The sequence below is a fragment of the Accipiter gentilis genome, chromosome 9 (assembly GCF_929443795.1).
Source record: "Accipiter gentilis chromosome 9, bAccGen1.1, whole genome shotgun sequence".
In the NCBI taxonomy this organism is placed as follows: Eukaryota; Metazoa; Chordata; class Aves; order Accipitriformes; family Accipitridae; genus Astur; species Astur gentilis.
In genome coordinates this window covers 2,449,500-2,465,479 of record NC_064888.1, presented here as the reverse complement: position 1 = coordinate 2,465,479, position 15,980 = coordinate 2,449,500, and positions in this window count along the sequence as shown.

The following is a 15,980-nucleotide window of genomic DNA, read 5'->3' as shown; positions in this document are numbered from 1 at the left end:
CGTTTGTTTGGGTTTTTTTAGTAACACCTTATCACAGCCTCTCTCTCAAGCTCATGTCTGCATTAATCTGTTTACTTTCACCTCTAGCCTTTACACACTACTGACCAAGTTAAAGTTGCCTCTTGCTGTCATGTTCAATGCGTGTGTTTGCACTACATGTCACTGGCTCCCAGATTTTGTCATTGGCCACAGTTTCACTGCTTTTACCACATCCCAAGCTCCTCTAACACACAAAAAGCTCTTTCTTTGCCTGCCACTCCTATAACCCCAGCTCAAAGTTGCCAAACTCACTTGCCAAACTAGTCACTGTTTCTTCTCCCTTGTGCCTGCCCCTCAGTTCTAGCATCGCCAATATTATTCCAAAATATTCCTTCTTTGTCCTTGGTCTGGCTCCAGGCCATTCTACATTCAAATTAGACATGCCATCTTCAGATCCACTCAGCTTGATTACCAGCATGGGTGTTGCTGAAAGCATATAAGACATACTCGAGAGCAGCTGGGGACAGCAATTACAAGAAAAGTTTGATTTACTCCACGGGGATGGCATATGTGCCATCTAGTCAGACACAGGAGTTATGAGAAGATGGTGCTTGCTGTACTGCTTGGTAGGTTAAGTGCACACAAGCTGGCCAGCACGGCAAGCACAAGCGGAACGGAGCATCAGCAAAGGCAAAGTCCTCAGAGCTTTCAATCTGCCCTGACATACATGCAAAGCTCTGGTTTTTGTAAAGATAATTTGGCCGTAATGGAGCAGATATGTTCATGAGTATGGCAAACTGAAACCCTCCTAAATTTCATGTGTCTTCTTGAAAACATGAGAATGTTAAAAATTAGTAAATTATCTTGAACCTATTTTTAGCTGTCTTTTCTTTTTTCTGAAGAGTTATTTTTCCTTCATCTGATTTATGAAAAATATGTGAAATTGGCTGAAATATTTTAAAAAAAAAGAAGTATCTATCAACCAACAAATCCCAGCCCACCAAGTAAATTTGCAGTTAGGAGAAACTGAAAGGGTTATGAATATACTCCGACAAGAGGAAGAGTGTGTGTGTATATATATTTATGTACACACATGTACACAGTCTTGTCTATATCTTAATTTGAAATAATCAACCTCTCTATATTCTTGGGGGGGGAGGAGGGGGGGGGGGATATGGTGTTTGCTTCTAAAAAGTAAAGGTTTAACAATGTCCCAGAAACAACTTAATATATTTAGTGATTATGTAAAGTGTATTTTTAAACTCATGTAGAGTTTCTTAATGTTATTGGACACTATGAACATAAACACAAACAGATTAAAAAGTAGGATTTGTATAATACCTTGTGTCTGTAGGCTCTGTGCTGGAGACAGTAGACTATAAATAGAAGGAGAAGGAAGAGTTAGACATTAAAATTCAATTTATAAATGAATCTGATGTTCTGTAGCTGACATTTGAGATTGCAGAAAAGTATCATACAGGAGAAAATTATTAAAGAATAACTTTGGCATATGAAAAAAACGTCTGCAGGTTCTACAAATAGCCAGGAATAAGATGACAGAAAGCATCCCTGGGCTTACTGACTAAGTAACTTTCATCCTTGATCAGACCTTTGAACCTTATGCATACACATCAAGGTTCTGCTGCAGCAGAGTATCTCTGACACATATACAAACGCAGCTTTGTCAATTAACAAGAGATACTTGGTATGCAGTGATAACTCAACAAATGCTTAGAAAAGAAACTTACCTTTTCGAGAGATAATCTTATTTTCTCACCCCTGTAAAGACATTAAAATAAGTATTTTAATTCAAGGATATTAGTAACCTCTTTAGGGGGAATCTGTGCCCACCCAAGGCTCCATGCCAACCTGCTACAACCAGCCACGATTTGTTTTGGTGTAGGCAGTGCAAATAAACCACTGTCTGTTGGCACTTGGGAACTGCACTGAATTTTCCCCATTGTCAGAGAAGCACTGGCAAAGCAGAGAACTTATCCGCTATGCAAACAAGGCCACACATGGGCATAATCAGGACATTTTAAGGAATAAAGATCAGGTATTTCTCTAGTTAAGATGAACAAAATGTAGAAGCTCTATCTCCTCTTCCTAAGATGCAGAACTCTATACATCCAAGACAGAAATCCAGGGGAACAGAAGTAAAATTAGTTCCAGTTTTGCTTTGTGAAATACACCATTATCATGGTTAACTTATTTCTGATTTGGTCCGTTTCTGAGAATACTCTCTCATTAACATGACTAGTGTTTTGTCAATAGTCTGCACTGGTGAAGTATTTTTTTGTTTAAATGTTACTCTCTTATTTGAAATAAAACCCAGTTAAGCAGATACACTGATTCATATAGTTGACATTTTTAATGTAGATAAATGAATAATGTAGCTAAAATGAATTTAACTTCACAGACACCTATTTCTATTTGCAAGGCCATTTTCTAATAACTGTATTTTAAAGCCTAAACCAAAATCTTCTTAGTGAATTACTCACCAGAGATGATTACCTTGCTCCAAGAATACAGAAACATACTGACATTGGCAGAAAAGCTAACCAGTTAATTAAAATCTAAAGTATGTTCAGAAACCTCTCAAATACTTTATGCATTGCTGAACATACCTAATATATCATGACATTAAACTAAAAGAAGAGGTCATTCAAAAGAACGGAAAAGTAATAAGAACAGAAATATTCAGAATAGTAAAATAAAAATGTATTTGTCAAATTCTGCATGCAAGCCGTACTTCCTTGGGTTTTCACTGATTTTCTTTTTTAAAATCTTGCAATATTCTTGTCATATCAAATAAAATTTAGAATGTTTAAGGCTGACAGAGATAAAAAATATAGTCACCAATTACTACATAGAGGAGAAAAAGTGCAAAGGAACATTCTGAATAAAAATATCACAACTTTTGTAGAAGTGGAACTTTTATCCACTGAGCTACATTATTTCATTGGTAGCCAAGTATTATGGAAGTGTTTAATTAACTATTGGCAGAGGAGAGCGTAACTGAAATACCAGTAAACATTAAAAGAACCAAACTGAAGTTGCATCCTAGCGCACATATGGGACTTAGAAGAGTCTTTGTCACCAGCATTGAAGGAGTATTATAAAATATACTATCAATAAGTTATTGTATAACCATTGACAACATTTCTTTTTATACAAAGTTATGGAGAGTAGTAGTTTGCTTTTATATAATGTGCGTATCATCTTCAGGGTGCCCTTACCAATTTATACACATCTTCAAAAGCCCTCCTGTACTGTGTTTACGTATATATTTCAGCAAAAACTGGTTGCGTAAGCATAGTTAAATTCAGTTTCCTGTAGAAAAACTGAAGTCAATCTTAAAAGACTTCTATCTGGTACAGGAAGCAGTATCCAGGGCTGGGTTGATACTAAACCTGCCTGAGTTTCAAGAGTTTTACTGTGCAGAAACTCTGCAAAACTTTGTTGCTGAGATTTTGCTTGTAAAGATGAGGTCATTGTCCACAACCCAGAGGAAAACTCACTTAAAAATAGAAGGTGTCATTCACATTTCTCCTATTCAATATAGAGGAATTGAGGTTGGAACAGATTAAGTCAATGATCACTGGGGTGATGTGGAGAAGTGAGAGCCTGTCTTATGAGACCATATAGTGTGCAGTAGAATAATAAACCATGATACGAATAAGCATCCTGGGGCTTAGCCCCACGGAGAGAGAACAGCCGTTTACGTTAAAGGACCATCCACTGCTTACTCCAGGGAACATTTATTTTGTTCCTCCATCTCCTGAGTGCATGAAAGGCTGAATCAATCAATCAGACCTGTGCAGAGCTGTTTTATTGATTAAACCTTGCTTTTAGTATAGAACTCGTCCTGAAGAAACCTGGCCTCTTAATAGAAGTTTAACCATAACCATCAAACAAAAAACCCCACTCCTTATTCTCCTTTTTTAATTGTTTTAAACCAGCATTGAATTGCATACATGAAATCATCACAGACACTTGCTGCTTACCTTGTTACAAAATTGTACTACTTGTGCCTGAAATGTACTGCTTAAAATCCAAAGAGAAGAATGTTGTGCAAGGTTCATTAACTCTAAGCAATCAGTGAAATCTTGCCACATGGACAGCGGACACTGGGGGCCATTGCAAAAGTTCAGCAAGTACTGTATACACAGCGATGCTTTGAGACATCTGAGAAAACAAATCCTTCTGAAAGGTCTGGGTATTTCCAAGCAGGAGCTTTACAACAAACTTTCGAAAATTTCTATATGGATTCTGAAGACTATAAGGAGAGAAGGATTTTAACCAAAATGATGCTTCAGCATACAGACACTATTTGCTCTGAGCTGGTGAAGATATTGTAGGTTGAGGGCATCGGTTCTGTGAAACTGGGGGAAAGTCCTCTCCTTGGAGGCCTTGTTCCACCAGATTCTACATGGAGATGGAAGAACCTCTCCAGAGGGAGGCAAACATCAAGGAATAGCAGAGAGAAAAAAAATGTGATGACTTGTTCCCCAGGACTTTTGATGACATTCTCTTCCCTAAGCCACCTCACTGTCTGAAATTATGCTAACAGTACAGTAGCTCCTTTTAACATTGAGAAAATAGAAGGGATCGCCTGAAAAACACACTTTTTTTTTTCTTTGTGGCCAGCTTTGCCTCAAATACCAAAAATGTTTCTGATAGCTGTTCATTGCCATTGATGTGAAGGAAGAATGATCATCGTCTTCATTATGACTTTCAAAATAGCAATGAAGCTGCATAAGGAATATTTGAAAATACATTAAAAATGCAAATATATTTAAAAACGTGCATTAAACTAAAATGGTTTGAATTCTGACACGTATTCTTTTGCATAATGCTATCATCAATTCAGAAGATTCCGTTCTGCCAAAGAAACAAGTGGAAAGGAAAATGACTATCTGCTTTCACCTAATTGTATAGTTAATATAATGCTAAAGAAAGCTACAGATGAGTCTTCATTTCATCTTCTATAACATGTTCTAGATAAGTTTTCTTCTTCTCCCAATCGTGTTTCAAAATTACAGGAGAAATTTTAAATGTTTTTGAAACTCAATTATATGGAAATGTTATGCAACGTCCCTGAAAAATGGTTACTTATATATTTTTCAGTTGAAAATAAAAAAATATTTCTAGCTATTAGAAATCAATCTTTTCCTCAGTTGAGGACTGCCCAGTGCCTATTTTTAAGTTCAGTGGGGGTAGAGAGGAAATAAGGATGATGCAGAAGTACTTTTAGTAGCTGAATATTGTATATATTTCTACCAGAGATCAAAAATTAAAAGAAATCAATATAGTATATATTGAACTATATGACATAAGCATTTCCTGTTGTGTCAATTGAGACAAATAATTTATAATTTAATTCTTTGGTGATACATGTAATTTGTACAAATATGGAACATGGAAAAGCAAAAAATGGAATCAGATTTAATTCGGTCATTACACTGGCTCTCAAACACCTGACATTTCCCCCCCCCCAGGAAAAGTATTACTTTAATCTGGATCAATCATTTTTTTTTATGAAAAGAAGGGAATTTTTAAAGAATACCTAAGCATTAAGTAATTTGACAGATACTTAGATATGGACTATTAATATGAGGGACACCATTTTCTCAGAGATTCAACAAATTTTTGCTCACGCATCTGGAAATAATCTGATACTCTATCATTAAATCCTGTTTCTCATAATGCTATAAAGTTTCTGCAAATTATTATGTGAATTCCTATCTCAAATGCAGTAACAGACAGGTTTTCTGTGTGACGGCAGATCTGCATAATCCAGAGAAATTTACCAAGTCCTGATTCAGTACAGCTAAGCTCCAAATTAACATTAATTTTATTAACATTGCATATGTGGAACATTTTATGAATGTACTAAAAAAAGAGCTATTTCTCTATCAGCTTGTGGAAGCTATCTAACCTGCCTGTCTATGACAAGAAGGAACTGGCCTTGATATTTATTCCTTTTAGTCTGATATTTCTGAGAGTCAGGCATTTCAGCAGCAGTTCCTACAGTGATTTCCTACAATTATTCATAAGAAGCTGATACTAATCCAATTGAAGTCAATGGCATTATTTCCACGGACTCCTGCTGACATTCATCCATGCCCTAAATTCTTTAATAACCAAAGGAGAAGTCTTTGTATAGCACTGTAGGAATAGATTCAAAGAGTAAAATAATCTGCTTTCAGTATTTATTATATTAACAATTTGGCTCTGGCTTTCCTCAATGGATTAGTTTAAACACTAAAATTTAAAGTACCACCACTAACTTGCCTTAAAACATGAGGATACTACATCATGAAGAACCTAAAAGAGAATACAATTTCGGAGTCTTCCTTTCTCCAGACCATTTTCATAAGACTTCTTCCATAGGCACAGATTCCTATCAATTAGGCCTATATCATAAGCATGCAGTCTAATTTAGATAAGCAAACTGAAGTTGCATTTTGCTCAGAAAGGGATCACTACAGCAGCTAAGACTATTTTTAGTCGGAGATTTTCAGGACTTTGTGTGAACCACTGCTATACTAATAACACTCTAACACTAATACACGCTGTGTCTGGGAGGTGCGAAGAAAGTCTAAGTGATGATCCCAGAGAGCTTAACCCCCAAAAATGTTCAGAAAGAATAAAAAAAACACAGGGTACATTTCCACATTTGGTGACTGAGCAAGACAACATTTTAATAATGCAGCTGTATTTTTAGGATACTTGCCAACCTATTCATGATGTCTTTATACTAAGACGACTGTTTTCTTGCAGGTACTCTGGGTAGAATAAGCAACCTTTGGGGATTTATATATAAGCCAGCTGAGGGCAGCGCACAAGCCATGTGAAGCATCGGTCCAGAAAAACCCCACTCCCTCTTCTGAAGTAGATTAAAAGCCTCAGCAGCTGAGAGCTCCAAAGGAGGCTGAAACAAGCAGGGCAGGTGCAGCAGTAAACTCTTTTCTCCTAGGGCAGAATTGGACAGGCTCACACATGGCTGTGGCCCATGAAGAATGAAACGCATATGAAGCAGGGAAAGAGAGTGTCCTGTCTGGAGCATAGCTAGTACAGGTAGTAGGTATGAATGGGGAAAAGAAAGGTCATCCTGAGAGGGTAAAAAGGGAAGGAAGTTTATCCCCTCTCTTAGCTGTGTTACCTCAGCGTGTTTTGCTTTTACCTATAAGCAAACCCACAAGCTGATGAATGAAAATACAGTCAACATCAAATAAACAGAGCTTAGGAGCTGTCAGGGACCTTCAGAGGTCATTTAGTCCATCCCTGTGCAGAAAGGTGGGAACAACTGCTCCCGAGAAGTGTTTGTCTCGCCTGTTCTTACAGGCTTCCATGGGACTCGCCCAACTCGAGGCAGTTTATTTCAGTGCTTGTTCATCCCTGCGGAAAACCTTAACACCTTTTCCTAGTATGTAACCTTATAATAATCCTAATCTCACACTTAACGGAGACTAGAATTGGTTTTTATTCTATGAAAAACAATCCAATCTGCATGTTATGTTTGCATGAATTATTGGCTGGAGGGTGCTGTAACAAAATTATTAAAACTAGTGGGTGTGGATCAAGCAGAAGTTCCGATATTATTGCTGGAGGGAAAAATTATGGTCTTACATTAAAACAGAGAAATAAATGAGTGCATGGGGAATTAAGAGCAGGGCTATGGGAATTGGGAACAGGCCTACTGTCAAGCAGTAGATGAGAAAGCCTGGCTTTTCACACCCCAGAAACTAGTTTCCAGTACACAGAAATAGCTACAAAGAAAAGTGACTATCAACTTGCATGATGGAGACGACTTAGACAAAATGAAGATAATCTCTCTTCTATACTTTCAGAGCTCAGTGCTATATCAACTTTACCAGTGAAAGCTGGTTAAAATGCAAACACCTTCCTCCCAGCTTTCCCAGCTCAGCAGACCTGAATAAAAATTCATCCAGTCCCAGAGCTGAAAAATGAGCAAAGATTTTAATGGGCCCTTCAGATGAAACAGCTGCATATGCACACTCATGTAGAGTATCACCTTGAAGAAATGATCAAACACAGGTAATGGCACAGAATAATTCCTCATAAAATATTTTGTTGGTTTTGATTAAAGCGTAAAATGTTAGCAATATAGGGTGAAAAAATGTTCTCCTAAAAGAAAGCATTATTTTTCTTAAGTTAATTACAAAAGGTACAAATATTGGCACAGATTTCAAAAGATGCCCTTCATCTGTGCACTAACATATTTGTATGGCAGATTCTGCCAAAGCAGAGAAGGAAAACAAGTTATCAAAAGAACAGAGAAGACATCCCCAGAACTATAAGGCACCTTGCTAGAACCTAGAGAGACAGCTACACAGGGGAGACACAAAAAGAGATAATGTCACATCCGCACAAACAGTCCCAAAGCAAGAGACCTTTTATCACCAGCTTCTGCAAAAAATATAATGAGATAAAGCTGAAATGCCCGTCTGCCTAGGAAAAAAAAAAAATAGACTGTCTAGATTTTTCAAATAATCTGACTTGCAAATTGCCTAGAAAAAATTCAAACTGGAGATTCAGTTCTTAAATTAAATCCCACAAAATTGGTGTCTGGGATTGGGCTGTTTTTCTCATTTGCATTCAGTTCTACTGCCACAATGAAGTAGAGGAGATAAAACAACAAAGCCAAGAACAAGAATTGTTTTCTGCAGTAATTCTACTGAGAATTTTCTTTTCTTTCCTACTCCCTCCTGAAATAACATAATGTGTATGACATAAGTAGAATTCCTGGAGAGACATTTTGTCTGAATAAATTTAGCTGTTTTAAGAAGGGTTACATCAAAATCAGTTAAAAGCAGCAGACTCTGCTAAGACAAAGCATGACCCTGCCACCTCCATGAACAAAGGCTGTACCCCAAAAATACACGTTCACAGTGAGAAAGTAAAGATGTTATCTCCTAGAAAGTTAGATATTATTTTTTCTGTTTGCTGTAAAGGGCAGGACAGTACAAGTAAGCAAATAGCTTAACTGAATTAATTTTGTTCAAACAATATTGGTAGATCATTCCCTGTCTGTGGCCTGCATGTGAGCAGTTTATTATTTGGAAGTATTTGAGGTTTAAACGTCAGACTTTTCTGGCTATCACTGAACCCATGAATTTCATGACCCACTTCTGGGTTTTGATTTGCTAGGCAGTATCTCTGCAGCAGGTTCAGGTTTTTTTGTATGAACAGTCATACTTATAAATTAAAAACCTGTTTTCAAGACTCTGTTCTAACGTTTATTCAACTACTTCTGTTTCCATGGACATCCCTGGTTATCGATGTGCCTGAAGCAGAATATTTACAAAGAGCTAATACAGAAATGAGTTAGTGCAGTCAAAAGCATAATCATGGTCTAATTCAGGAGAATATTCATTGAAAAAATGCTCAGCAGGATTGACCATGTCATATAAGGCCCTGATCCTGCATGATTAAAGGTAATGGGATCTTTGTCATTGACTTTCAATGAGGATCGGAATGAGCCCCAAGGTAGCAGCTATCAGAAAGGGCAGCTGCTTAAAATTTTTATTGCTCTTTTACTTGAGAGCTATCAGAATAAAACATACTTTACAGACACAGGCATGCAGAGATGCAAACATGCCCACACATAAAGCTTTAATTTTTCTCAGGCTTTTGTAGCTACAAACATCTACAGATTCAACAGTTTATTTGGGAAGCACTACCAGAATTTTACATTAGCGACTAGTCAGCCTCAAGGACAGTGGTTTCGGTGCTGGCAACGTCCAAGGTTGGCAATTTCACAGACTCGGTTTAAGTCCTTGATATTTCCTTCACTGTGTATCCACTCAGGATCCCTGCAAGCTGTTTGACTATCCTTTTAGTTCAGCACACCTGTGGACTTTACTTGCCTTTTCTTAATAGCAAGAAACCTGAACATAAGAGATCTGCACCAAACAAGTCTTTCAGCTGATTACTTTTTGTCAGCAACTGCTTTAATCCAGGCCACACGTTGAGGTTTAGACCTGAGCTTTCAAGTGTGCAATTGCAAAAGGGAGTAATCGGAAAGCTGAAAGGTTTTGGCTGCTCCAGGAAACTCTCTGCTTACAATGCAGAGGTTAACAGCTGGGTTCCTGCTTCAGCAGTACCAGGGGAAAGGTGAATCCTTTTGAGCTTGTTTGCAAGAGAAGGCAGAAACACAATGTGAAGATTTACTAAGGGAAACTTTTGTTAACGGCCAATACTCACAGTAGTTGTGGAAGTATGTAGATGAGGAAAGAAGTGGAGGGGCAAGTGATCAGGTTTGAGGAAAAGTCTCATTCACCTTCTTAAGGTGTTTAGAACATGTTTAACCATCTTGTTCATAACCCCTCCCCAGCTATCTCCCAATGATCAAATTAACAGCTTAGCTTTCTTCTCCTATCCCATCAGTCAATGCTTACAACTTTTTCTTTTTTGTCATTGTTTTAAAGCTCGGGCCTCCCAGATAATTTCTTTTGCCCTGAAATAGTGTAAACAAGTCATAAACAAGGATAGAGACATATTTCTAAATGCTGGTTCATGAAATATTTCCTATAGTAAGCCCCGATTCTCATCCAGAAACAGGGAGATGGTGAAATCAAAAGTTCGTAACTTATTGGCAGATATTATATGACTTGAACATCATATGAAGTGCTGGACTGTATTCAATAATAAGCATTTTTGTCCCTTTTCAATATCCTCTATAGTAATATATTGCTATGTTAATAATATAATGTATTAGTAATACAGCATATTTAAATATGGTCTTAATGTAAAACTACTTTTTTTTTGATGCCTCTTCTATTCCAGTATATTAACAGAACATTTCTTCTAAATTCCTTGCCAGGAAACAAAACAAATCAGCCAGTTTTGTTACAAAAAGAGTTATTATAGTAAAATTACGGGCACCATAATTTCAAAGCATCAGCTCAGGTTCCTTTTAAAAGTTCCAAAATTTTTGGTAGGTAAATGGTCTCAATGCCCCCCCCCCCCCCCCTTTTAATTTTTTTACATTAAATAGTTTTGGTTTAAATGAACTAATATATTTTAATATGAAAACTTACCACACATACAGTTCTACTAATTCAAAAATCCTGACCTATTCCATTCTTTTCCAGTTTTGTTTAGATTTCAAGTGCTGGGTATTTGCAGTTTTCCTGATCACTTCAGTTTTCTGTTCCTTCCCTTTCCCCTCCCTTTCCTTCTTTCTTCCGTGAGGTATCTGTGATATTTATAACATCCCATTCATTAAAACACATCCACAGAACTCTGCTGCCTTTGCCCTCCCCTCAAACTTATTCTTTTGGGATGGAAAGCAGCCCATGTCTTTTCACAATCTCAATCACTAAGCACACAATTTAATACACGTAGAGGAAATCTAGAAGGATGCTGACAGCTGGTGGAACTATGCCCCACATCCAGAAAACGCTTCTATCACCACTAGTCAAGGGAAGCCAGGGACACTAAGATCGCTACTTGTATCCTGCTTACGCAGGATGATGATGAACACAAACTGCCTAGAAATTCATGTGCTACTTTGCTGATAGAATTTGACCAGAGATATACCATACTAATGTTGAAATGTATTTTGAATGTTTTTTTTTACTTCCAAGTGAGTAGGGGGTTGCTAACAATTTTGTGATTTTTTTTTTTTTTCCTTTTACAAACAGCAGTAATGTACTACCCAAGAGGTTGTTATTTCAAACTATGAAACAGAGCTACTGTAATCATCTTCATTCTCCTTCATGCATTGCAGTTTATATTAACTGGGCATTTTCATCTTGATTTTTACATATGTAGTTGTTTACCATTTGCATTACATTTTAATTCTAATATCCATTGATGAGTTTTTGATCATAGTGTTGCATGAAATTTTGATTTACAAGCAATTTAGTATTTATTTTCATCATAGCAATTACAATATTTTTTTGAAGTTTATATTTTTTTAATGGCTACTACTAAAGAACTCTCCCAAATATCTTCACAGCAAATACCTAGTTCAATGTGAAAACCAGAACCAGTGTAGGCAGACTGACAGGCTGTTACCAGATTAAAACACAGAAGTGGTAACTGAGTGCTCAGTAAACTAAGGCAGAAATGGTCAGTACATGCATGGTGCAGGAGACTGGCAGCATTTGCATGCGGTCTTCCTTAAACTGCTCTCAGAGAATTTTTCTTCCATTAACTTGTCCATATATTGGTTTTAGTCTATGTAAAATTTTAGCATCCACAAGTATGTAAATATTCTTGTTGGCCTTGACCTTTCAAAAGATCATACCTGTATGCATGTAGCAAGGAAACAATAGTAAAATCTCAGTGTTCAATGCTACAAGCTTAATGATACATATGCTACTTCTTAGAAATGTAGTTGTTGGAGACAGTAGTCTGGTAAGAGTGAGAACGTAATTTTCAAAATACAGAAAAAGTGGAGAAATCAGATGCTTGGAAAACTATTCAAACCATACTGCAAGTCAGAGTTACTGAAATGGCTCAAGGCTAAGCATATATTTTGTCAAGATCTCAATTTCCTAGGTATATAATATATCTAGCCAATATTCCTGTGGAAAATCCTGTATTTCTTGCTCTTTTCCCGGTCAGCTGGCTGGCCTGGTTGGATTTCATGCACGCTTTCCATCCGAGATGATCTTGTTAAAACTACCTATCAAATCTTCTTAAGAAAAGAATTTGTAGCCTTGTGTTAGAGGACCAGAAAAAGAAAAAAACTATAAAGAAAGAACCTGGCATTCATTACTTTTATATTTTCTGAAAGGTCCTCGATTTATAGGGCTTAACTCATTATTTTTATTTTTGAAGTTCAGAACACCACCAATAATTCTCTGAAGTATTTGGATCTCATCTTGCACCACTGTCTGTTTATGCTGGAGTCAGATGTCTAAGCAGAAGAGCTCTGGTTTTGCTAAAAGTTATGTATTTGTAAGAAATCCAAACCCAAATCTGTGTCTGTGAATAGAGAGTAAACAAAAACCATCACCACTAGTCAAGGGAAGCCAGGGACACTAAGATTGCTACTTGTGTCCTGCTTATGCAGGATGACAATGAACACAAACTGCCTAGAAATTAATGCGCTACTTTGCTGATGGACTTTGACCAGAGATATACCATACTAATACTGAAATGTTACAAAACAAACACCCAGAGCAGGAGCAGAAGTTGCATAAGAGTAATCCAAATATTCTGTCAAATTTCAAAAGTCATGAGCACTGCTGGTCATCTCCTTTTGAATGAAAGCTATTGCCTCCAAACAGGTTTGCAGTTATCCCTACACCAAAGCAGCACATATATGCTGCACATAAATGCCAAGTGGATTTGCAAGCAATGCAGCTTCAGTAGAAGGCAGATATTGCTTAACAAGAACTCAAGATGTTTATTTAAAGAGTGAAAAACTCATTCATTTTCACTTTCCCGTGAAATGTAGAGAAGATTGGAAATAGAGAAATTGGCTCAGGTATAACGTGCACATATGGTGTAGAGCAAGGCTCTAGATGGTATCAGCGAAAGGAAGCTGACAAGGAAAGAATGCTTATTAAAGAGGACAGAGTAGCAAGAGATTATCTAAATTGTAACAACAGAGAGAAATTGCAGGGAAGTCAGAGATACAGGAGGGAGGGAAAAGCAACTAACTTGGATACAAATAGATTATACAAAGTGTTATTTGCTCTGTGTAGATGTTCATTAATCAATTAACTCTGCATGTATTTGACCACTATCTTTCATGTTTCACTGATGATGCACAAGTTTCCTTATACTGTGTGTACGGGTGCCACCAACACGAGAAATTGCATTGCAATGCCAGTGCCAGTGGAGAAGTTTTGTAACAGAGATATATTGATGCCAAATTTTGTTCTAAACCGCAATCTTTCTTTGAATAATGACATCAATAAAAAGAATTTTTGTAGTAGGTGAACTAAGGATATATAATAAGGATATAAAATCAGGTATATTTATTTCCAGCTTGAATATTTTTCTCTTCTGTCTGGAATTTTGTAACCGAAAGCCTGGTTTAGAATATCTAACTACATTTTCATATTTGCTGTCAATGAAATCGCACATAGGAGTTTTGTTTTTCAGGACGTTGATTTTTTTTAAAATGAGATGTTCAATAAGAAAGTATGTTAGATGACTAGAGACAGTGATCTTTAAATTTTTTTAAAGCAATCGAGACATTAGTCATAAACAGAGATTTGATTGGGGGGGGGGGGGGGGGCGGGGAGAGTATCCCTCTGTGGATTTTATTTCTCAAGGGAAAACAGATTATTCTTAATGAAACTATTGGAAGAGTCCCAAGTGTAAGTGCAAGGAATAAATAAAATAAAAAGCAGCTGTTTTCAGAGCAAAGTCAAAATCAAGACAGTACTTCTTAGAGATTTCTCTACCAAATTGTTATAAGATTCTCCCTAGGACCTGGTAGCTAATGTTCAAAACAGAAACTGAATTTCTTGGCCTCTAGAGACTTCTAACAGCTCACCAGCTGCTGCCACCACCCCACCCCTGTGCCTTTAGGGAAGAGTTTATAAGTTACCTTCTTATCAGCCTACCCCCTGGAAGAGCACATATGTTATCAGCCCTAGGACTGCCCCTTCTTAGGAGTCCTTCAGGATTGTGGCTCCATACCTTAACAGGGTTAGCAACCTAATCCTCTGCGAAGAAGCATCTTGCAGCTACAATTCACCTTGCCAGAATTTCTTCCCAGCAGTCTCATTTTCTTTTTCATATCTTTAGTTCCATTTGCTGCAGCAAAGACTGCACTGAAGCCTCACTCTCTTTCACAGAAGAATTTCAAAGTTTTTATCCTAAACTGCCATGAAACTGAATTTTGGCATTATTAAAATGTTCTGCTCCTCTACAAAACACTTCTCTGAGGTTGGCTTTACTGTGCTTCCACACGCTCTAAGCATTAGATGCCTCACAGCAAATAAGCGACTGAATTCTGGTCAGGCCACGGGGTTAAATTGAACTGAAATGCACAGAAAGAGGCATTGCAACCATCATGACCGTCAGGATAAAATGTGAAATTCTTGTCACACTTCTTAAAACCTTCCTATCAAGAATTCAGCAGTGACATACCAACTCTGCATCTTAAGAGTCCACCAGTGACTTATGGAGTGATGTAACTTCAAGAACAATTTTTAAACTAATTTCCTTAAAATTTATTCCCCTAAGTGCCACAGAAGGGGCATGCACTTACATGTAAGTCCATCTGCTGTCTCAACTGCTCTCCTGGTTTGCCAGGAACTAGCACCAGGCAGCAGCTGACCGATGATCCAACTACCCAATTGTACACAAGAAAAGGCAACTGAAGCCATTGCATTCAGTTTACTGGATGCTACTCAGGCTGATTTAGGCTTTAGAACAGCAAAAGCTGCTTTAACAATGAGAACAGATTTGGAGAGTGACCTTTGAAGCTTACATAGAACTGCGCTTTACCTATTAGGATTGTGCATATCTCATTCATTCTTGGATTTAACTGATAAACTTACCCTTACATTTTGTGCTTTCCTGATGAGTGCAAAGGCTTTAATAAGTTTTGAAATATTGGTGGCTGCTTAAGGGGGTATATTATCTTCTGTAAGAATTTACATCAATCATTTTCTAAAAAGGATCTAGAAATATTGTGACAGTTGTCACCATCCACTACTGTACTGACAGGGTGTATCTAGAACAGTAGAGGCAGATGTCACACCACAAAATCTTGCAGAAATCTGTAACTCTTGAATAAGTGATAGAGCATATAAAACAAATTGTGTTAAAACTGTTTCAGAGACTGATTTGTAACCTCAAAGTTAATGGATATATATATTCATTGATTTCAGTGAGTTGTACTTTGGGGCCTTAGTTATGGAAAAGTAGAATGACAGCAGTAAATACTAAACTAGTGAACTCATTCTTCCAGTTGGACTTTTACTGGAAAGTAACCACATAAGTTTGAATGCTTTATAATTGAGAAGAGTATTCAAAGATGTTCTATATTTGCGATA